This window comes from Alligator sinensis, unplaced genomic scaffold (genome assembly GCF_000455745.1).
Source record: "Alligator sinensis unplaced genomic scaffold, ASM45574v1 scaffold264_1, whole genome shotgun sequence".
Taxonomy (NCBI): domain Eukaryota; kingdom Metazoa; phylum Chordata; order Crocodylia; family Alligatoridae; genus Alligator; species Alligator sinensis.
In genome coordinates, this window is record NW_005841831.1 from 7,305,900 (window position 1) to 7,330,997 (window position 25,098).

At 43.2% G+C, this 25,098-nt stretch overlaps 1 protein-coding gene across 2 annotated transcripts in view; it reads right to left on the bottom strand.

Annotated features, from left to right (window-relative positions):
* HIVEP3 (human immunodeficiency virus type I enhancer binding protein 3) overlaps positions 1 to 25,098 on the bottom strand; it is a 195,094-nt gene that overhangs the window by 152,453 nt on the left and 17,543 nt on the right. For both annotated transcript variants that reach the window (XM_006014855.3, XM_025213336.1), the window contains exon 2: positions 14,095 to 14,185. The gene's annotated coding sequence lies outside the window, so the exon portion shown is untranslated. The remainder of the gene's footprint in view (positions 1 to 14,094; positions 14,186 to 25,098) is intronic.

Consider the following 25,098-nt stretch of genomic DNA (forward strand, 5'->3'; position numbering starts at 1 on the left):
ACAACTGATCCAATCAGTATGCTGGGTAAGAATAACTCTGAGGCAATATAGGTTACACATTTTAAAAATACTGAGACACTTGAACCTCTATAAAAATCTGGCCCCTAAATCCTAAGGAGGTGGCAGATATCACTGAGGGTATAGTCATCAAAGAAATCTGATGGCCTTGACTCTGTGTTAGGCTGCTGACTCTCTGTGAAGTTTACCCGGTGTTGGTTTTGGTTTTTTTTAAGTAGAATTAAAATGTATCCAACAGAAATAATTGAAGGGATTCTTAAGAACACTTTAGAGTTGGCTGCAGTTGCTAGGAGTTGGTTGGCCAGTAGGGTTCCCCCCCCCCCCCTTTTTTTTTTTTTTACATTTAAATGGAAACAAATTTCCCTTTTCCAAATGAATTCAGAATGTAGTTCTAGAAGCTGCAGGGGGTCTAGAGCTTTAGGATTACTGCCTGTAATGGCACCTCCTGCTTTGCAACAATTTCAAAGACTGGAATGTCTTGAAAACCCACTTAAGGTGATATCTCCTATGGCTTAAATTGCCAACAGATTACCAGAGCCATTATCTTAATGGAAACAACAAACATTTTGCTCAGGGACTATAAAGCTCACCAAGAGCCTCACACTTAACTTTCCTGGGGGGAAAAAAAAAAACTAAACTAAAAAATAGAAAAAACAAAACAAAACAAGCTATACCTATGTGTAAAAAGAGGATATATTTCGTGAGCAATAATTTCCTTTTACAAATATGCATAATCTGGATGAGAAGCAAGGAGAGAAGCCCCCCCACCTCCCCCTTTTCCTCCTTAAGGGACGGGCGGGATGCCTGGGGCCCCTTAACCAATCAGAGGCATTGGAGGCCGCCTTGTCCCTCCTTGGAGATTGACAGATGGCCATCTATCAATCTCCTGGGAGGAGAGGGACTTCCAGGCCCCCTCAGCCAGAGGCATGGGGGGGCCCACTGCACTCCATTGCAAAAATGGTAACTGGTGCCATGCTTGAACTGAGAAACAAGGGGCAGCCCCTGCAAATTAGATAGGTCCCTACCTATAACCCAACTCAAAGCTAAGGCACCAGCTTGCCAGTATGTGGTGCTGTAGGAGCGATGTAGATACCAGCATAGTCAATGCCCCTAGTCTGGTCCTAAAGACCACACTTGACAATATTGCGCCTTTAGCCAGAGCACCATTATCTCAGAAACCTACAGTTATGTGATCCAGTGCTGTCATCGTTTACCCACCCAATATGGTAAAAAATAAAATAAAATAAAAATAAAATAAAAGGAGAATATTTAATCAATCCATTAATCACCTGAGTAAAAAATAAACCACTTGTGAAGAAATGGTTGCAATTGTGACCTCCATTATTTACAAAAAGATGACTACATCTCCCTATTTTACAGAGTTTTTCCACATTCACTCACAACCGTGCAGGGCTAAGAAAGAAGAAAGTGCCAAATATATGTGACCTTTGATTAGAGAGAAGGCATTCCCAGAGATGAGCAATGATTTGATAACACAGGTGGAAGCGAGAAATGGGCAAGTACTTTCTACAATTAACTTGGCAAAGACTGAAATGTAGTGCAGCAAAGAGAAGTCACGCAACCCAGCACAACCAAAGATTACAAGACTTCCCATAATGAAATTTGAACCAAGAAGGATGAAGACCCCAGTACATGGCACAAATGTGTTACAACGTTCATATTAAAAACAAAAGCAAAGCAGGGGCCCTGAATGCTTAGATAAATGCAAATGCATATCCTTCTGAAAAAGCTCTCAGGCCCTCTCTAGCCAAGTGCCAAGGTCTGCTGAATCTTCCTATATGCCATCTGGGCTTCAGGTACATACTAGAGAAAAATAAGCTATTGATAGTGGGAGAATTTGACAATCTTTGCATTTTCCTATGCCTGAGGAAGGGTGAGGGTACCCAAAAGCTTGCAAATATATCAAATATTTTGTTGGTCTAAGAAAAGATATCACCTCTGCCATGAATTCCGATTCCTCTAGCTCCTGACAGTAACATGCATCTGGGGTAGCTCGGCTCACATATACCAGGTTGATGCTGAATCAAAATTAGTGATCACATAAGACAATTAGTATCCTGAACTTCTCGGGAATAGCCATTTACACAGAGATTAAAAGGAAAGTTTTCAAAATGTGATTGCATTATATCATGGGGAATTCATAGATTAATAGCAGATATCATAATCGTGCAGTCTGACCTCTTGCATAACACAGACCACAGAATCCCTCCTACTAGTTTCTACATCTAAGTATCAAAATCCCTTAGTGACAGGACCACAGTATGAGCTCCTGTTCAATGTATTATTTACCATTCACCCACATCATGTACAATAACAATGCACTTAGATACATTTATCCACCATATAAAATGTGACCTACATTCTTATTTCCTAGATCCATGACCTCGTGTTTGGCAGTATTAAAACATGTTGCAGAGAAAAATGCAATTTACCAAATGTTATAGATTGGTCTGTATAACTGACCTTTCCTTATTATAATGTGTTTGTCACCTGCAAACTTTATCAGAAATAAAACACTCTTTTTTGCAGATTATCGATTATTGAATAGTACTGGGTTGAGAAGAGATCCCTACAAACACTCCTATCTGATGATTACCACTTGAAATTTATTTGCGATCACAGAAATACATTTTAACTCAAGTGACTTAAAGTGACCAAAGGACAAGGCGTTCTGTGAAAAGTAATTTCTATTCAGTCATCCTTCAGAACATCTAACACAGACTTCCCATCTGCAATTGTTTTGGGGACAAGCAACAACTATGACATTGGGGAGTAGCTACCCCTGAGCAAGTCTCATCAGAGGCCAGAAACCATACTGATTCTTTCCAGTCTTTTAGTCCTCTTATACTGAGGACTGCACCAGAAAGGCATATATTTAAAACTCAGCCCCTGTTTCTGGGTGACATTAGAGTATTGCATTTCCAAATGGCCTATCGAGGTTCTTTTTTTATTATTTTTTTCCTGAGGACCGTAACTTTTTAAATGATTATCTTTAAAATTCCTCTCAGTAGAGAAGCTCTTCTTATCAGGCATGACAATCACAGATTGTGAAACACTTGAGGCCAAAGACTGCAGCAATGCAAACCTCAGCGGCTTCTCTAGCCTCCTTATTAGCTCCTGTATGCCTATGAGTCCAAACCTTGGAATGGTGTGCAGGGCGTTCTGTTTTCAAATCTATGTTCCAGTTACTTAAAGAAACAATAAATTTGCAAGAATATTATTGTAGTAATAGAATGAATCTAAGTCAAAGAAAACAAATCTGGTAGTTTAACATTCAATGCAGCTGGTCTGTACTCACTATTTTAAAAGGTACTTATGAAAAGCTGAATGTAGATGGAGTAGCAGAAGCAGTTCCAGAGCTGTTTTACTCAACAGTTACTAGGAACTGTTTTACTAGAAGACACTGTATAAATATTTTGCTAAACTGAAAAAGGAGGAAACTAACCCGGCCTTGGGCTGACATATGTCGTGATCGGTTCCCAGGCACAATGCTCAATGAGTGCTATTATGTGAAAGGGTGTTTATTTCACATTGCAAAGCAGTTGCCAGAACACACAACCACCCATCTTACCCAATGGCCCTGAAGGCTGCCACAGAGAAACTCCTCTTAGAAAGAGAATGAGACGATTATGTGAAAATTAACTCTTTGATGGGAAGAGTGGGGATCTTCCCCATGACCCTCAGCATCCAACACAAGAAGCCTGTGGAGCAGAACTATATCCATCTAAAGTTAAGGAGATTTGCAAAATGATATCTTGGGTATCTCAATGGAGCCAATGCAAAGTAGTTTAATTCTACCGACTCTGAGGAAGAGGGCAGACAAAGCCCTAGCGCTACCTGGTCTAACATTCACACAGCTTGGCTAGAGGTGCTCCTTGTACTCTGCTGCTGCAGAAAGCCAGGAACATGCCCATAAACAGACACTCAGACCCCACAGTCAAGGACTATATTAAAATGCGGCTGAGCGAAATGTAATGGTACTACAGGAAGACAGAAGAGGACGACGGGAAAGAAATGGCAGAGATCATCTGGTGGAGAGGGGTCTGGCATAGACTTTTTCAATAGCAGACCCTCTGAGAAAGGCAGTGGCAAAGGGTACAGGTATAGAGATATGTGCGTGGGCACGCAGTTGCACAGTGCAAACTGTGTAATGGGTTTTTAGTGCGCTTTGAGCTGCCAAGTGAACCATAAGGGTCACATGGTAGAGTGTTGGAGGTGGATTTAGATATATATGTATATATTTTATTTTAATTTCTTTTTTGAAAAAAGATGCTCTGCTGACATTCTCATTCCATATATTGCCGAATGATGTACTACATAAAGATGTTGGAAATGTCAACATAATAACATGGAACTGATTTAGCAAAACTCAGCATCTTGTGGGGCGGGGGCGGGGGCGGAGGGAGAGTTAGCTTTCACTCCAGTTGTCATTTTCTTCATGAAGGGAAATGAAGGCTGTATCAGGATAAATTAGGGGGGAAAAATCGTTAATTTAGAGAACTCTGTATTTAATACAGTTTTAAACAATACAAAGAAAGGGCCAAATGAAGCGTCAAGAAAACAAGAGCTATGTAGATTATGAGAACTATTATGAGTCTACTTAGCTGGATTTACACCAGTGTAGCTACTATCTTTAATGCAATTTTTCAGCTTTATATAGCTGTAAGTAAAGTCAGAATCAGGCCCAAGAATAACCTTGATTCTGGACTTTACTTGTTCATTTATACAGCAGTTTTAATGCCAGAATTTGAAAGCACTCTTCAGATATGAACTGATCCTCAACAACCCAGTGAAGTAGGTATATTCCCCCCCGCCCCCACATTACAGATGGAAAACCTAAAGCAGAGAAAGGTGAAGTAACTGGCCTAGCACCATAGTGAGCTGGTATGAGAGCACAAAGCAAAGCTCCCAGGATCTTATTCTGCCTGCCTTTATTGCAGTCTTTTCATTGTAAGAATCACACTGCAAATGAGCAATACACCTCCTCACCCAACCTGCTTATGCCCCATCTCTCATACAGTGTCTTTTCCTGTGGATACATGATTAAGCAATGTGTCCCATGGGAAGAAAAGTTTAGAACCTAGCAATTGTTAGCTTCTACAAAAAACGGTGAAAAGTTCAATAGAAAATACAGAACAGCAATACCGAATACAGAGTCCTAGCAACAGAGGAGGAGCACATTCCATTGGTGGAAGACACCATGCCAAGCCTCCCCAAGGTTGGGAGGATTGAAACCACTGCTATCAAGAGAAAGAGATGGGTGATGGTTGTTGGAGACTCCCGTCTGGGGGAACAGATGTATATCCATCTCCCAGCCCGACCTTTTGTCTAGGGAGGTCTGCTGCTTGCCTGAAGCCCAGATCTGAGATGTCACAGAAGAATTACTGACGCTCATCTGGCCCTCTGACTATTACCCCATGCTGCTCATCCATGTGGGCACTAATGATACTGCCAGGGATGACCCTGAGCAAGATCAAAAGTGACTACAGGGCTCTGGGTGCAAAGCTGAATGGAGCAGGAGCTCAGGTGGTGTTGTCCTTGATCCTTCCAGTCAAGGGGAAGGGTGTGAGCAGATCAATGTATGGCTGCACAGATGGTGTCACCAGCAGGGCTTTGGCTTCTTCAACCATGGGATGCTGTTCCAAGAAGAAGGATTATTAGGAAGAAATGGGATCCAACTGACAAAGACAGGGAACAGCATCTTCACAGACAGGCTCACTAACCTAATAAAGAGGGCTTTAAACTAGGTTCACCGTAGGATGGAGACCAAAGCCCTGAGGTAAGTGGGGAAGTGGGAGACCTGGAGGAAGCACAAACAGGAGGGAGCAACAGAGGAAGCCTTTTCATTCTTCCTGAGAAAGTAGGGCAATTGGCTAACTACCTCAGGTGTATGTACTCAAAGGCGCAGAGCCTGGGAAACAAACAGGAAGAACTGGAAGTCCTTGCACAGTCATGGCACTACGATGTGATTGGAGTAACAGAGACTTGGGATAGCAGCTCACATGACAGGGGCACTGACATGGATGAGTATAAAATGTTCAGGAAGAACAGGCAGGGGAGAAGAAGAGGAGGAGTTTCGCTTCATGCAAAAGAGCTGTATGATTGCTCAGAGCTCTAGTATGAAACTGGAGATAGGCCTGTTGAAAGTCTCTAGGTTAGGGTCAGAGGGGACAGCAACAAGGGTGATGACATGGTGCAGGTCTGCTATAGACCCCCAGTCCAAGAGGATGAGGTAGATGAGACTTTCTTCAATCCAAGAGGATGAGGTAGATGAGACTTCCTTCAAACGGCTAATGAAAAATCATGGAGCAGGTCCTCAAGGCATCTATAGCTAAGCACCTAAAGCAGAAGAAGGTGACTGATTAGAAACAGTCAGCATGGATTCACCAAGGACCTTCTATTTTGAGTGACTGGTTGTGTGAATGCAGGAAGAGCAGTGGATGTAATATGAAAGCCTTGCTAAGCCCTAGGTATATGACTTGGGGTTCTCGAAACCCACAACAATCTCAAAAGCAACCTAAGGAAGTATGGATTGGATGGGCAGACTGTAAGGTGGATAGAAAACTGGCTGGATCATCCAGCTCAGAGGTGAGCGGTCAATGGTTTAATTTCTAGTGGGCAGCCAGTATCAAATGGAGAGCCCCAGGCATCAGTCCTGGAATTTGTTTTGTTCAATTTCTTCATCAACAACCTGGAAGATGGGATGGAGTAAAAATTCAGCAAGTTTGCAGATGGCACCAAGCTGTGGGGAGTTGTAGATACACTGGAAGGTAGGACTAGGATTCAGAATGACTTAGACAAATTGGAGGATTGGGCCAAAAGAATCTCATGAGGTTCAACAAGGACAAATGCAAAGTCCTACACTTAGGACAGAACAATCCCATGCACCAGTACAGGCTGGGGGCTGACTGGCTGGGCAGCAGCTCTGTAGAAAAGGACCTGGGGTTTGCAGACAAAGTAAGCAGTTCCTGAAACAGGGGGTCAGAGTACGTGAAAGTCCTAGGTCATCAGCCCCACAAAAATGCAGTGATAATGGGTGAATTCAGACCCAGAAGTGGGGTCGCTGCAAAAAAAGATATATTAGTAGCAGTATGTCTTACAAAATTGTGGGACTTGCAGTCGCTGTCACTGAGATAACAACACTCTACAATAGACATAAAAGACCAACAGCAACTGATCGCTATTATACTAGTCCAGTAAGGACACTGGAGATACCATAGCTTCTTTAATTCCATTCCTCCCCAGTTTCCCTGTTTTATCTCACTCTCAACCCCCTTATCTGCAACTGCCCAGTATGTCCTATCTGATTACATGGTCTTTGCACCCTATTGCCTGTATTTTTTCACAGTGACCAAATTCTGCATCTGAGCTCCACTGTTAGTCGTTTATGTGGGGCTGATGGAAAACTGCATAACCTGGACTGAGGGCAGAGGGCAGGCTTCTCTGCAGGGTGCTCCACCTGCTTGAAACTCCCTCCCTGTGGGGCTGGAATAGATGTCCAGGCTGTGCTATTTGCAACAAAGTGTAAAACAGACTTGGACAGCCCTGGCACAATACTATCACTTCCAAGCATACCAAGTAGGGACAACTTAGTTGTATAGAACTGAACTGTAGCCCCAAAGGCAAATATTTAGCCATGTACATGAGATTGATGCTGTTACGTGAGGTGCCACAGAATGTCACTGGGTGACTTTTACACCTTAAGACTGCATAAGTGTGACTTACATATCTTAGCAGTAAAAAAGAATTGTGCCCAGAAAGTCTGCTGTTGTGCTCTCTTCCCCTAATGTCTGTGGAAAAAGGCTGATGGTACTAACAATTAACCTACCTGGTATATGCTTAGCCATTCACCTAAGTGTTTGGTTTTGGGTTTTTTTTGCCAGGCTCTACAAGGAAAGTTCAATTTCTTTTTATGAATCATATTAAGAAAAAAGTTCTAATTTAAAAAAAATGATGTCACGATACAAATGTGTGTGGGAACTTATTTTAAGAAGCAGCTTTAAATAGTGCATTTGTTCCCTTGCTAAAAACATTGCTTCTCTATTTTGGTAAAAGGATGACATCAGAGCAATGACACTCATGAGGAGAAGTACTTGGTATTCTGTACTGGGACTCCAACACACAGGTGAGCAAGGAGGACAAAATCTGGCTGGAAAAGCAAAGGCAGGAAACCTGCAATTGGTGTTAACACTTCATTCCCAATGTAATGAGAGATCAAGCTTCATAGAGAGGAAGAGGAAGGAGAAAGGGTGAGAGAGACAGAGATGTTTTTGGAAATAATAAAGCTCTTCCCACTAAAATGTGCAAGGGAAAACCTGTGTAAAACTTTGGGAAAAGAACTTCAAGGTACATGACAGTCATCACTGAATGGGAGATGTAAGTACATGAAGAATAGACGTGTGATTTAAAATCCCACTTGATGCTGGAAAACTAGTCCTTTATGCACAGGATTTTGATTCGTGTAGCAGTGGTGTACTTTGCCATACCCATAAGGTTACTAAAAGTAAAAAGAAAATAAAAAAGCAGATATAGATGCTAGTACATTCACTTACAAACACATGCACACACACCGTCAACATGATGGAAGTGTTCTGCGTTCTGAATTTCAAACTGATTTCTAATCAGTTCAGGTTACAAGTGCACGATAGCTCACATATAATTTTTTTTAGATATCTACTGAAAACTAGTCAAGACTAAGGGCCTCATGAAATCTCTCCTTCACAGTTACCAAATGAAGACAAACCAAGACAGTTATTTTTTTTACTGATAATATGAAAACTTTAGACTGACAACCAAATTGACGTGTTTTTACTGATACGTATTTTACATAATTGAAATGTTTTTGCCAGGCTCTGAACAATGACCAGTTTCAAATTCAGGGATTAACACCAACCATAGTAAAAAAGTTTGGGCGACAGTAAAAAGTATGTAGATTTATATTAATAAAAAAAAAAAAAATCTTGGGTGGGCAACCTTGTTTGACTGCACAAATGATGTTACACCATGCTATCCAAAACCCAGGAGTCCCCTATTCACCTTATACTCTCACACCCCCAAATGCACCTCATACTGCAGTACTACCTCTTCCATCTCCCAGCCTTACCCCTTCCATCCTCACCCTCCCTGCTTTGGCCCAGACCTCCCAAAGAAGGACTACTGTATGCCTCCCTGCAACAGTAGTGTTACAGGCAGGTGACAGGATGCAGGGGCAGAAGTGCGTAGCCAGGGTAGGGCATCTACAACAACTCCGGTGGACTACCAAGCCCTGAGAGAGTGCGCCCTGAAGAGTGCTGTGCTTCTATTCAGGCACCATGTAGCACTGCTCTCCTCTACCTCGGTCTGTCCATCAAACTCCTGGTTGCTTAGTTTTTTGTTTTTTGGTTTGTTTGTTTGTTTTTTTACAAACAGCTCCATCTTTTTTTTTTACTGACTTTACAGAAAGGTATTTTTAGCCTTGGTTTTTAAATTTATGGACAGCTGGCAACCCTGATACCATCTGGCATGGGTATATGTATTCAGTTTGGTGACAACTGTGTGCTTTGCCCTGCCAGTAAAGCTATTCACCTGAAAATTGAGGAGGGAAATGCTCTTGAGACCAATTTTACAATATAGAATAGCGGGAGACACTGGGCATATCTACACATGCAATTAATGCCCCCCCCCCCCACTTCCCCGCACTTAAACACACATCTGAACGTGCACCTGTCAGAAGCAAACTAGCTCCCATTCGAAGTGCTTATGTCTACAGCTGCTCCTGCCCTGGTGTACCCCCCTGCAGCAGCCAGGGGGATCTCCAGGCTCTGCCCGGTGCCAGCCCCAGTCTAGCAGGAAGCATAGGGGCTGGTCCTGATCTCCCTAGGGTAGGAGAAGAGCTGATGTGTCCCAATCTCCATGTGGCTGGCAGGCAGCATTCTGCAAGGCTAGGACACCTCTCCTTGCCACCTGTGGCCCCCTGCTGCCTAGGCTGACTGGGAGCAATCTGCATTAGCATTAGTTTAATGCACTGATTTCTAGTATCTGTATCTATAGGTACTAGAAAATGGTGCATTAGACTAATCTACTACACTGTAATTGTTGCACATGTGTAGATGGTGATGCTTCACATTAGATTAGTCTAATACACAGTAAAGCATGTCATGGAGACACACCCACTGACTTCTAACAGGAAAATCCAAAGGATTATGTTTCAGTGGGTGCATCTACATGTGCAAATCATTCACAGTAGGATTACTGCGCAGTAAAATAAGATGCCATAAAATGTGGCAGAGAGCACATCTACATGTGTGCTCTATCAGGTGCAGATTTCCACCCTTGCTTTGCCCCCTTGCACCAGTCAGTGGCAGCTCCTGGCTCCTCTAGGTGCCAGCCTGAGGGCTGGCAGAGGGCATGGAGGCCAGTCCTAATGTACATGGGGCCAGAAGACATCTGCCCCTGCAGCCAGCACAACTCTTCTGGCACAGGACAGGAGACAGCTGCACCTGCAGCCAGGACATCTCTCTCAGCCCTGTGCAAATTGGGATCCTCCCAGTGTGAATGGGCTGGGAGACAGCTGCACCTGCAACTGGCACAGCTCCCCCCCTCCCCACCATAGCTGGCACAGCCCCCCCGTATCAGGGCTTAGCCAGACAGCAGTGGCCCCCTGATGCCTGGGCTGACTAGGAGCAAAACTGCTCCTGATCAGCATCTACATATGCGCTACTGTGCATTACCTAATGCACCGTTTATCTAGGACCTGTATGTGTTGTTACTAGCAAACAGTGCATTGGATTAATTTAATGTGCAGTAAATCTAGCACACAATTAAATGGTAAACTTTACCATGCCTTGGATCAGTCTAATGCATAGTAAAGCATCTTGTGTAGATGTGCCCAGCAATACCAGCATTTTGCAGTATTGTGAAGCCAGGTTAAAGAAGGAGAAATTAAATTATTAGATAGACAAAGAGTCACAGTAAGCTTGACAAGCGACCAGGAAAAAAAAAGTGAAGGGGGCAGTTCACTACTTCACAAGGCTGTTGCCAGTTGGTCTATGGCATCAAAGATTCAAAGCAAATTCCTAGTGGTCAGCATCTACACATGCGCTACTGTGCAGTAAATAATGTGCCATTAATCTAGTACCTGTATTTGTTGGTACTAGCAAATGGCACATTAGCCTAATTTACTGTGTAGTAAGTCCCAATGCATGTGTAGATGCTGACATTTTACTGTGCATTAAATTAGTTTAATGCACAACAAAGCATCTCATGCACCCCCTGAAGTCGAATGCCTGTTAGTAGGACAAAGCTAGGACTGGTGACTAGAAATGAGGCCTGTTTGAAAGGATTAGTATATGTGCAGTTGACACATCTGCACTCAGTGGTGAGGGATAGATTTGTAGGCACAGAAAATACGAGAGAAGATGGAGAATTAAAGGTTATCGTTGATTGTAATAGCAAATGCTGTGTATTTCATATTGAAACTAAAAATCAGTCAATTATGTAAAACAGGATACAATTATTACTAAAATGTTAAAGATTTTAAACAAAATTCTTTAGCCAGTATAACTTTGTTCTACATAACAACAGTCAGATAGACACTTCATCACAATTAATCTGATTAGCACTAATGCACAGGTAAAGGCTCTTTACTGGTAAAAACACTTTCCTTTGCCACCCCTAGAAGAATTCCCAGCATGCAGACATTCAAGCTGTTTGATACCTCCTCTCTAAAGAGCCCAGCTAGGAAGCCCACATAATCCAATTATGCCTGGAAGTGAATTTTAATAACTCTTTAATTTCCATATGCTAAATCCATTTTAAAAAGGCAATGAATAAATACAAAATCATTTAAAGTTAAGTACTCCCTGGAAGGATGCTTGTAACTTCTTTCCTCTTGCCACCCTGCCTTCATGTAGTTGGATTCCTTCCAACTGCTGATATCTATGCTTTGATTGCATGGATTCTGATTGATTAGCAAGCTTCTGTAATGTTAGGGAGCTCTATCTATGAGACAGAACCAAGAGGTCTTGGTTTTATAGCAAAGTTTCTTTCCGACTCACTTCTAAGCATTGGGAAGGTTCTGCCTCTTTCTCTCTAAGTGGGGGTATGGTACTCTTGACCGCATGGCACAGGCAGGCTGGAAGGCCTATTGTGTTTTTGTTGATAAAACCCTTTGAGATTCCCAGATGAAAGACAATTTATTGTTACTACCTAGGATCAAATTTCCAGAAATGGTGGATTTCAGCTGGGATTAATTTTATATATTTAGGTGCACTTATTTATTTTTTTAAAATCTGCTAACATGATGCCTTCCATGAGAGAGAAGCAGGAAACTGTTTGCTGTGTTCACCTGCAATTGATTAATTTTGGGCTCGCTCTGCAGTTTGGTTATTATTCCTTATTTTTTAAGCACTGACTGTTACATAGAAAAAAATTGAGGCAGTGTACAGTATTTTTTTTTCTCTGTGGCCAGTATCTGGCCCCTGCCCCACTGCATCATGAAGTAGAAACTTGACCCATAAAGCTTTGTTTGTCAAACCCCATGGAAAATCATAAATCTTGAAAAATTACATCCTTCAGCCTCTCTGCCAAAATGAACTTGCATGACGCTCTGCTGACATTCAGAGACGTGTCTGAGCCAAGAAAAAGACACAAATCTTCTCATAATGAAATGGATGATGAATATTCACTGCAAAGCCCCACCCAATCAAACACCTTCCCACCATCACTCAAAACCACCATTGCATTTTACAGCCTACAAAAGACATTGCATTTGGCTGAGCCCCAAATACTAAGATTCACTAATAAACCTGGAAGGGTGGTTTCTAATTTTTTTTTAAAAAGGAAGGAAAACTGAAACAAATAACCAATGTCAGCTTGCTGGTTTCTCCAAAAAGGCACTGTTGCTATCCACCGAAATGCCCGGCTTTATGAAGATTTCATATTTTCACTGATTGTTTAGATCAGGGCTATCAAAGATCCGGGTCATGAAGCCGTGACATCTAGCCCATGGGGCTCTTGAAGGGGCCTGAAATTCAGGGGCAAGGTAAGTGTGAACAAAGCCCCCTGCTGAAATCCATGGTATGTAGTGCACTGGGGATCCATTTTCATGGTGGCGGGGCAAGAAACAGTTGTATTAATCCCCGTGGCTCCCTGAGCTAATATAACACTGTTCACTTCACCATTGCAGCTGCTTGTCCCACTGCCAGAAGTGGGTCCAGATCTAGTTTGTCTGGATCCAGCCTGTAGAGAGCCCTACAGCCTGGATCTAGCCTGGGGGCCAAGCCTTGGTCCAGTCTTGCCTGCCTGAGGCACAATACTGGCTTAAAAAGACCAGAGGTTTTGACAACACCTAGATTTTCTGACAATGAGTAAATATCTCTATTATGACACCATCTTGAAGTCTCAACAGAAGCCATGTCACCACTATGCTAGGTACTTAGTAAGAGACAGAAAAACTTACAGACAAGAGAGAAGAAGGAAGTATTACTGTAGCAGGGATAAATATGGGAACTGAAGGCCTGAGAAATTAACTTGCCAAGGCCATACAGAGAACCTGTGGAGGAACTCAAAAGTGAAACAAGATTGCCCAAGCCACAGACTAATGCTGTACCCTCAAGACAATCCTTTCACCCACAAGGACAAAGCCACTGCTCTGAAGAATGAAATATCAACAGGGTGGAGGTGTAAGTGAAACATTACAGCACATTTCACTTCCATGGAGTGCAGCAGTATGTACAAAAGGGTATCAATCCCACTTTATTTTTAAACAAATCTGCCTTCCTACACTGCATACAAAATATTCCCTTGTTATCGCTAGGTGAGAGATTGGAATGTAAATGATCAGAGAACTAATTTCTCATTAAAAGTAACAAATAATGATGTACAGAATAACGATGGGGCTGGAGGGCGTGAGTTTGTCTCTAGTCACAGTAAATGTGGGAAGTTTGATGGCTCATGAGTGAGTATAAATATTTTTAGCATTTTGCCTGAGTATAAAAATAAATATAAAAGAATGTACTCTTCCAATTGTCCCTCTTGTTGACAGCCTCAGCAGAGAGGCCTTAGCTGCGTCCTTACCTGGTCTGGCAACAAGCACCTCAGCTTCCTCCCAGTGGTCAGTTGTCAATCGGATATAGCTTTCCCACTAAACCAGACAAGCCTCTCTTTCCTGGATAAAACAAGCAAAAAAACAAACAATCAGTCTCAAGTCTGTGTAACCTTCTTCCCAAATTCCAGGACACTGAAAGGGGCTTCCTTCCTCTATGTTTCCTGGGAAAGCCTAACCATAACCCAGTGCCCACTCCAAATCTCAAGCTCACGCTACTAGTGTTGTCCCAGATACTGCCTATTGTGTCAAAAACTAGCGGTAATTCAGTCCCAGGGCAGTCGATACAGATGCTTTCATCAAAATTAAATTTGCATTTAAAAAGGGAAGAGAAGATAACGCATACAACATTTCAGAAGAGTACGACACTGTGCCCCATAACAATGCCAGATAATGCTTGCACTAGTTTATCAGGGCATGTCAGTTCATCATAGGAAGCACTGCCATGAACATGCATTTGTCCTGCCTACTAGCCCCTACACCATGAGTGCTGAATGCCTTTTAAAAAAAAAAAGTTATATAATCACATGCCAGTATGTGCCCAGGTGTACCCACTGTCGCTCTACGGGAGGCAATGTGACATATTAGATAGAGTGTGTTTTCATGACAGCAAGCTTTCGGGTTCAAATACCCGAAAGCTTGCTTAATAACTATTCTCCAACTATTTGGGTTGGTCTAATAAAAGATATCAAATTCACGCAAGGAACCTTGTCTCCCTATGTCCTTAGCCCAACACGGCTACAACCTACACCCCTGTTTTCATGACAGTACACTTGGCACCATATGACAGTGCATACTGGGTTCATCTCTCCAAGCATACACTGGCTCCTATGCCAATGCCAGCTACTCCTTCCCTGCTGTAGGACAAACCCCTACAGTTCACAAACAACTGCTCAGCCTCTCAAAAAAACACTTCTAATCACAAAGAAACCACTAGAATACCAACCAAATAAAAGCTGTAAATACTGAATCTATGATTCTTAAAAGCAAAAAAAAACCCCCAAAAAACAAGACTAGATGGACCTCCTGCGCCACTGAGTCCAGCCCCCATCTGATCAGCTTTCCTTTCATGCTATCTTGGACACCCTGGGATCTCAATCCTTATATTGTTTTATTTAGGGATCATCCCGTGAAATAACAGGCAAGTTTCTACTCATAAATCACACCAGCCTCACATGAAAGGCATCTGCCCCACCTGAGATTTGAACCAGGAACTTCAGATAAAAAGGCAGCATCCACCCAAAACACTAGAAATAAAGGAGCTATTATCTTTTTTTCCCTAGAAGACTGTAACAACGCCTTCCATCTTTTGGCCATGACACTATGAAAGGAGTCTGAACATCAAATAAAAATATATAGCAGGGCAAGACCATCTCAGATGAGCCAGGGAGATGGTCTAGCCTCCTGAAACCTTACACCTCTTCTCCCAGAATAAATTAGCATTTGCAGCTACTCCAGACAGCTCACCGTACTGACCGCGTGTTCTTCGGGAATTTGGAACAGAGATTTTTGAATACCTCTAGTTTTAGAAATAACATCCAAAGGGGACCTGGGTGTGGTGATGCTCATGGCCAAAAAGCAGGGGCAGAACCAAGCGGGTGCAGCGGTGCAGACGCCCTTTTCCACCATTGCTGCTGCTGTTCCTGGCTGGTCCGAGAGCGGGTAGAGGCCCAGAACCACTTTTGTCTTGCTTCAGCCACAGGCTGCTGCTGTGCAGGGTGCCAGGCTTGCAGGGGTTTCTTCTTCCAGCAGCTGCTTCCTGCCCTCCCCTCCTCCCATAGGTATCCCCCACTGGCTGGGAGCAGGCCCTGGAAGGAGAAATCTACACACCACTGCTGCTGTCCCCGCTGATGCAGGCATGAGGGGAGCTGCAGAACCGCTCCTGACCTGGTCCTGACCCATGCTGAGGGGAAGCAGCTCTTGGGCTCCACTGGGGACAGTGGCAGCAGTGTGCAGGTTATTCCTTCCAGCACCTGCTCCCTACCAGAGGGGAGCACCGCAGGGAAGGGGAAGCTGAGCATGGAATGGGTGCCTGAAGGAGGATATTGCATGCTACCACCACACCTCCAGCCAACCCTGGCTCCCCAGCTGGAGCAGATCGGGAATGGCTCCATTTCCTCCCACCTTCCCACTCAGCCGGTGACAGCAGCAGCGATGTCGGCAGGCGGCAGGCCCCCCTCTTCATGCACCTGCTCCCTGCCCATCTCCCTGATGTCCTGCACCAACTTGGGGACTCCAGCCACATTTCACCCCATCCCTCCTTGAGCTTCACCACCACTCCTTAGCAAATCCTGGATCCATCCATATCAACAGAAGAGAAGAGCTGTTATAATAAAACAGCATTCACTTTGTTGTGCTGCTTTTACCAAACAGGGCTTTTTAGTAATAATGTTATTGTCTTTGTTCATTTGATTTATCTTCCAAGTGGCTAGCAGTAGCCTATGCACTGCTAGAAGCTCCACAGTTAAAGAGACCCCTCACAAATCCAAGATGCCAGCTGTGGTGTGACAAATGAGATTTTGGGCCTGATGCTGATAACTTTACCCAAGGTACAGGATTCCCATTGATTTTAGTCAGAATTTAGCTGCACCGGGAATACAGGCTGTCTTTGAAACAATTATATTAATGATATAAATGAAAGCAAGTAATAGAGACATTTATCTGGCTCAATACATGAAACAGGAGATGAGACTGCTACCTTTGCAAGTGGACAATGCCACTAGCAAATCGCTACCAGAGTGCAGACAGAGGTAATGATTATATTGATACAGACCACCCTATAGCAATACCAATGTGGCAAAACCTTTCTAACCAGCTCTGCTTCCTTCATGGTTAAAGTTACAGATATTTAATTCACTGTATTGCTACAGGAGTGTGCAGACATAGCAGTCACATCCTAACAGTTGCTGTGCTCTCTCAAAAGGCAACTCCCCTGTCCTTTTAAAAAGGTTAAAAGTTACATCTGGTCAGCCTCAGACTATGTAGCAGAGACAGAACAAATGCATGTTGTCAGTCCTGGCAAAGTGGCATTGTTAATGATACAGTTATTCTTTAAAAAATGTACTAACAATTAAAACTGGAAATTATAAAGCGGTGCTAACTGATGTTTCACCTTTTTTGCAATTTGCTGCCTGCTTATACTTCATTCAATTTGGGACTATATCCATGATATTCCTGCCATACCCTTGGACAAATTAGCACAAGTCAAGAAGCAGTGAAAGCAGATCAAAAATATTCCAAGTTTCTTTCAACAGAAAACTTTGATTTGTGGAAACTGAAACTGTTTGTGAAAAGGGGGCAGTTTCAACAAGTCTCTCAATTTGAAAAATAGTTTTATAAAGGCTGACATTACAGAAGTGACTTGTTTTGATATTTTCCAAATGGGGAAAAAAAATCCTTTTTAAATTGAAAATACCTTTTTTACTCAAACTCAAGACAAGGTTTTCTTTCCCATTTAACATGGGGAAAAATGCCCCTCATCTTGGAGGACACAGAAAACTGGACAAGAAAGAGCAAACCCATAGAGCGCATCCAGACAAGCGTACACATAAGATTTGTAGCACCACAGACCCATCTGCGGTGCCACGAATTGCACTTGCCACACATTGCACGTGCCACACATGCAGGTGTTCATCACACTGCTAATTTGCAGCACAGTGGGTTTTTTGACACCCACTGAATTTCTGCCAGAGAAAAGTGGCATGGCACATATGGCAGCAGCATGTGCCACCCAAAACCAGAGCCTGGTCAGCTAGAGCCATGCTCTGGCTGCCAGCCAGGCTCAACATGCCTGGATTGCTACGGCTGGAGCCCCAGGAGGCAGTCAAAACCCCAGGTGAGGCTGCTGGAGCCAGCACGGGTACTGGCCTCAGCCTCAACTACCCCACCCAGGGCAAGTTGCCACACACCAGAGCGCACGTGGAGGGGCATTCCCCAGGGACAAGTAGCAACAGCACAAATATGTGCCACTGACATTTGTCCCCGGGAACATGTTCCCGCTCATCTAGACGCGCCCTCTGGGTCTTTGGCAGCAGTTCCTAGCCCTTGGTAAAGACAGGGGCTAAGCTAATGTGTCACCAAATCGTGCAACAGAGCAGTGGCTCTCAGTCAGGATGTTGGGGCACTGAGTGGTGCCTCCAGATCCTCTGAAGGGTGCCTCAAGCTGGGAGAAGATAAGCAGGTAAGTGCAGGCTCAGACTTGTCCCTGCCTGGATGATTTCCCCCCTCCCCACTGTCCAACCACTCTGCAAGGAGGTAAGCGGTGTAATATATAAATTATTTTGTGAATCAAGTTGCATCCAATTACAATCTAAAAAGACTGAGAATTACTGCAGTAGCGGTTTGCCTAAGAAGGAAAAAAAATCCTTTCCACTCATACATGTGCTATTTCATCCTACTGACAGAAGGGAACTGGAAAGGAAAAAGCCATCCTGAACATAATTATATCAGTACTTGTAGGGTTATGGAAAAAAGCATCTCATGAACCTAAAACAAGAACATTAATATATTATAAAGTAGCAAGAACATAACAGATGCATCAAGATGAGCACAGATGTGCAGTATGCGACGCCACAGTGCTGTCTGCAGCACTGCACATGCCACATATGCAGGTGTTCCCCACACTGCAAATTTCTAGTGGGGCTGACACTGGGAGATCCCGGTGTCAAAACCCCCCCTGCACCTTAGAAAAGCAGGGCAGCACACATGACAGCAGCGTGCGCTGCCCAAAACTGGAGCCTGGCCAGCTGGAGCCACACAGACTCCAACTGCTGGCCAGGCTCCATGCTCTGGATTGTTGCGGCTACAGCCCCTGGAGGCCCTCAGGACCCCAGATAAGGCTGCTGGGCCAGCACAGTTGCTGGCTCTACCCAATTCAGGGCAACATGCTGTGCACCAGAGTGCATGTGCACAGTTGTTTCCCGGGAACAAGCAGCAGTGGCATATATTGTGCCACTGCTGTTTGTCCCCAGGGAAACGCACGTTCCTGCTCATGGGGACATGCCCAACATCTTCAAAGCTTTTTTCCCCCTCTCTTTAGTATAATAGCAGACGCATATTCCAGCATATTTTTTGTGCAATTTCTGACTGGCTTTATAGTTTGATAAAAAATTAATCAGAACTAATTAACATCAGTATCAAGATTAAAACCATGTCTAACCAAGATTCTGTTGCCTTGTATGGAATTATACTAAACCCTACATAATGAATGATTGACTAAAACTATCATATGGCTCCAAGAGCTTGACTGTATTGGGTTAGGGGGTTCAAAACTAAGTCCTGCTCTCAAAAGCAGAGTTTGACATTTACTACCAGTCCTATCCCACTGTAGCACCTAAACAACCTCTGTAAGCTGCTTCTCAGTTTTAGGCAGGCCAATTAAAAGTTTGTCATCATCCAGCTATATTTTTTTAAATTCCTAGAAGGGCAACAAGCTACAAAAAAAGCTTGAAAAGCTTTGGTCTATGGCAAGTGAGGTATATTTTTAAGAAGTGATATTGCAATCCACAGAAACATCTAAAGAGAAAAAATAAGCGTGAAAAAGCATGGAACTCTAACACTAGAAGTAGAATTGAGAGAGAAGTTTATCTCCTTTTTCTTTCACACATAAATCACTGTCCTTATCAGCCTTAAAATTCCTAGGCATTTGCTCACAATTTCGAAACTAATAATTATCAAGTATGTATTTTTTTTCTGTATGGCCAAGAAAAGTGGGACTCTCTCATCCTCTGGGAATTTGCTTAGCAGGCTCCTGCAAGCTCTTGTCAAGTTTCTCAGTGAACGGAGAGGTTTACAAATCTGTTAATCATCCTACTGTGGGGGGTAACTGGCATCTCCTAGAGCAGAAACTCTTGAGTCTTTCCAGCCTGGCAGAAATCCATAAATCTGACTCTTTAGTCTAGACTACATAGGAAATAACTGCAGTGTAACAAATAAGGACCCTGTCTGAGGTCCCTCAGAAAAGCAGCAATCCCATTTAAGCATTCACCCACCAACAAGTTTTATATGCTCTTTTAAAATGGCAAAATTGCAAATGCAACATGTAGCACGTTTGGATGGAAATAAGTGATAGAATCCATGAAAGGGGTAGTTAGAAGGCCTGTGCGAGTAGGCAGCTATTCGATCCGGCCGGTTTGGATGCCAGTGATCCGATCTGGAGCTCTGGACCGGGTTTCCGCTTCGATCCAGGAACTCACTGAGTTGGTGGTTATGCCCTCTTCTGGAAGGGTAAAGAGTCTCCTTGTCTCTGAGTTGCCGACCTTCTGCTCATGGGGTCTCGCTCAGTGGACCGACATCAATATTGTGTCACCTGAGTTCCTGAGCCACAATTGCAGTGTGGTAGTCTGTGCATTCACTATTAGGATTATCCATGAGGGATCTGATGTTCCAGGTCCCGAAACTGTGTGTTTGCATTGATTTTGACCACAGTAAAAGTGATCCCATTGGATGCAATTATCCAGTCAGGAAAAAGGTAAGCAGATTATGTTTCGATAAGCAAAGTGAACCCTGAAGAGGGTTTCTCAGTCACAGTTACCATTGCCGAATCACACTCCTACCTCATCTAAGTGCTAAACGACCTTTTTAAAATTGCTGCCTTCATGCCAGTTCATGACTAAGAGCTTCCAGGATATCACAATCCTGCTCCTGTCGTCACTAGCTAGTTGTCAAAGGGCTTGAAAAATGTGCTGGAAAAGCCACTTTCATGGAAGATTCCTGCGTGTGATTTCTTTTGCCATGGGGAAGCCACTGCACATCAACTTCTATATGGCTCTTGACAGAACAGGACCTTGATCCAATGGCAAGAAGGCCAAGACAACTGGAGATCTTGTTCTGCTGCAGCCTTTGTCCGCATTCGCAGCTGTTGAGATTCTAACATCTTTTTCCGCCAGCTCCACTGTTGAGAGCATATAGACCCATGGCTGGGGGCTGAATAGGCTTATTATAATGGTGACCTGTACTCACCATGTCATAACACCATCAAAGGATATATGTGGCTTTCCAGGAGGGAAAGCATTGCCATCTGTTATCCCCACCATATCCTGGTGGTGCTGCCACTGTTTGGTCCATGAGTGCTTATTCTTCAGAATTACCCCTGCTTATTCTGCTGCTAACCTTCCCTGGAGGTCATTCCACTCTCCGCCACCTGTGGATATGTTGGATAGCAGTACAGCTCTGACACCTGAAGGGGATTCCAGAGAAGATGGAGCTAAACACTTCTCAGTGGTGGCAGATAACATAACAAGGAGCAATGGTCTCAAATTGCAGCAAGGAAAGTTTAAGTTAGATATTATGAAAAACTCTCTCACCAGGAGGGTAGTGAAGCGCTGGAACAGGCTATGTTGTGGAATCTCCATCTTTAGAGGTTTTTAAGACCTGGGTAGACAAAGCCTTGGCTGGGATGATCTAGTTGGGGATGGTCCTGCTTTAAGCAGGGGGTTGAACTAGATGACTTCCTGGGATCCCTTCCAACCCTAATTTTCTATGATTCTATGAATCTCCAGCATTTGCCTTCATTATCTGTTTTCAGTAGCATCCATAATATTCTAGAAGGATTTTAAACATACAAGAAAGGGTGATCCTCACCCTAAAGAGGTCACTGTCTAAGAATAGATGGACAGATAGGTGAACAAAGCTTAGGAAAAGGGAGTGTCTTATGTAATTTAATCTTTTTTACTCTCCTTCAAACAAATTAAAAGTACCCTTCTGAATCAGAAGGAACAGAGCAAGGATATCTTATGAGTCTGGATGAGTATTCCACTGGATATAAAAATGCATTTACTTGCAACCTAATTATTGAAAGAGAAGTCTTAAAAAGGGAGAATAATCCTTGAGCCCCTGCTGCTGAAGAACTAAGACTATTGTTAAGGTAGTCATTTAAATTGTAGAGTAAAAAGGTCATTAACCAGATGCACTGAGTAGTTTATTAGCCTAAAACGCTTTACTTACCTTCCCAGTAGTCCCATCTGGAAGATTTCAACCTGCATACTAAGAAATCTTCCATACTGAAAGTGACCATGAGAAAGCTAACAAGAGACTTCCTGTCACACTCGCAATATGACTGAAGAGATCACAAATTTTACAAACTACTGGAAAATGCTGTGCATTAGCACTTGGAGCACAGAAGATCTACTCTTTTCATAGGTAATAGAACTAGAAATATGTGGAATTACCTCTCCCATGCAGTCTGTGCCTCTAAAATTTGCAAGACTGCTCCTTACCATTTTTCTCATTAATGTCTTACATACCTGAACACCTATAGTACTTCCTCCCTGTGAAAGTCTAGTCTAATGCTCACTTACCAGAAATGTTTCCTAAACTGAAAATTGTACTCCCTCTGGGCACATCTACACGTGCAATTAATGTGCACAAATAAACTCTGGAGCTTATTGCTCCAGAAATTTTTGCTCCCAGGTGCACCATTGGAACATGTACATTGGAGGGCAACCCCCCCCCCCCCCCCGACCATTTCAGTTGGGGGCCCCCCCCCCCCCCCCCCACTCTGGAACACTGTGTTTATTTGTATGCAACACACGGAGCCCGGTCAGAGCAGCCTTGGGTAGCAGGAGACCCAGGGGGTTAACCTGCCAACCCAGGGCTGCTCCAACGCACCTCCACCTGCTGTGGAGTGGCTGGCGGGGACACAAAGGTGCCTGCTGGCTGAACCACTCTCGTGCCCCAGCCAGCCCCATCACCATCTACACGTGTTGCAGTGCATGAACCAATGCTGCCGTAGTACTTGTATTTAACTGGACTACCCTGTGGCAGCATTTGTCTACTGTGGCCTAATAGGGTAACACATGTAGACAGTGCTGTTTTACTGAAGAGCTAATGAGTCAGCTCTGCAGTAAATGTCTTGTATAAATACACCCTCCTGGTCCTAGTTGAGTATGCTGAACATAAATCCCTTAATCTGTTTGGCCTAAAAATAAGGTTTGTCACAATTAATAGTCTGATAACTCAAACTCCTGAGTTGTACTGGACATAACTGGTGAATAAATTTGACAAGTTATGGAAGTATTGAAAGTATGGAAGTAAATGAAAGCCACACTTCAGCACTGAATATCGTGATATATCATAATTTCTTGACTCTCTTTTCAGAGCAACTTCAGATGTTAGCAATCACTATGCCAGGCACATTCTTTTAGTTTTTTTTTTACCTGAAGAGCTACAAAAAAAAAAAAAATTGTTCAAATAAAGCATTAGGAAATTACCGAAAGGTTTAAATTTAAACCATGACAAGGAACCATCAGACAATTTGTACAGAGCACAGTTGTGATTTGTATGCACCAGAGTAAAGCAGTAATTCCCTTCAGCACAGAGAAATTCTGCTGCGCTTTTGCTGGATGACACACAAAGGAACCACAAATGCACACCCTGAAGCAGACAAATAGCTGATGCAAACAGAAAACAATGCAGAAAAGGAAGTTATTCTGTAGGGCAATTACTTTGTTCTTACAGGGGTGTTTTTGGTACCTCTTTCCATAGAACGTTTCCACTCTTGTTATTTAAATTAAACTTAACATGCATTTCTGTCTCAAGCCCATGAAGCTATTCAGCAAGTGCTCTGCTGAAAATCAGTACAATGAAAATAACACTGTGTTCATTTCCAGGTATCTGGTACCAGAAAGATTGCAAAGAATTAAGAGAAATAGAGTCAGTGAGTTTAATTTATGAGGGAATATGGAAAGAGCTAAAAACACGTAGAGTAACTTTGATAAATAATGACTATTAGAGGCTGGCTAATATCTGAAGAATGAAGGCACTAAGCAGAAAGAAGAAATATCCCAGGCTATCTATTGCAGATATATCTAGGCCTAATGGGGTAATACTGAGTAAAGCAAAATGGGGGATGAATATCAGGAAAAACCTTAACAAAGCTTCTAGCAGGTGGTTGCAGCCCCATCATTTGAGACTACACTAGACAAAGTGCTACCTACTGTGCAATGGCAAACTCTCCTTTTGTGAGGCAGGTACATTTCAATGACACTTTCTTCCATTTCTAGCATCTGTGATCACAATCCTAAAGACTGTAATCAGAAAACCCCCTCCCAAGGAAGGTTTATCATTTGGGTTAGAAGATCAGAACTGAAATCTGTGAATATTCAAAATCTCTCTGCCCTCTGTGCGCTCATGCAAGCCTTACCCACAGGTGGCTGAAAGTTAAGGAAACTTTCACTTGCTGGAACAGCAAACCAAAGGGTGCAAAGCACAGAAAATATACTTCCTGTGTGATATTTACCATCTACCTTCAAATACACTAAAGGGGTTACATTTTACATGCTTCAAAATTCTTGTGGAAAAATGACTCATAGGAGGACAGCAAGCATGCATCACTATAAAATATTGAACATAATTGGCCTGTCTGCTACAGACTGAAAAATATAAAAAAACAAGCTAACTGAACCAATGTTTTTCTCTTGATTCAGAAAGTCACTATTGGCTATTTGGTGAACAGATGTCAACAATGTAATTCAGGTACTACATTTAATTCTCTGCAAATGATTAAGTGGTATTTAATTCTATTTTTATTGTGGTGGTTCCCATCAATTCCCTCCCATCAGCCCAACTGGGCTGAGCAGAATAATGTGTATTTTGAGCAAAGCAAGCTTATCAAGCTAAAGCTACAACTTTTAAAAAGGAAGAGAAAAACAAATAGCAAAATATTTAATTATTTTCAAAAAATGCTCAAGATTTTGGTCCTGTGGGCCAGATGAATGTCATGGGGACCATCTGTGAGACAGACTGGGCCACATGCTGCCACCTTCACCCCAGGATTGGGCCCTGGGATCCTATGCCACCCCTGCCTGGCACTGCATGCCAGGATTAGGCCCCAAAGCCCCACAACACTCCCTCCCAGTCCTGCATGCCAGGATTGGGCTTTGGGCCCTGCGCTGCTCCCACCTGGCCCTGTGTGCCAGGATCAGGTCCTGAGCTGCTTTGTGCATTTGATCTAGTGCGTAGGGTCATGGCCTACAGGG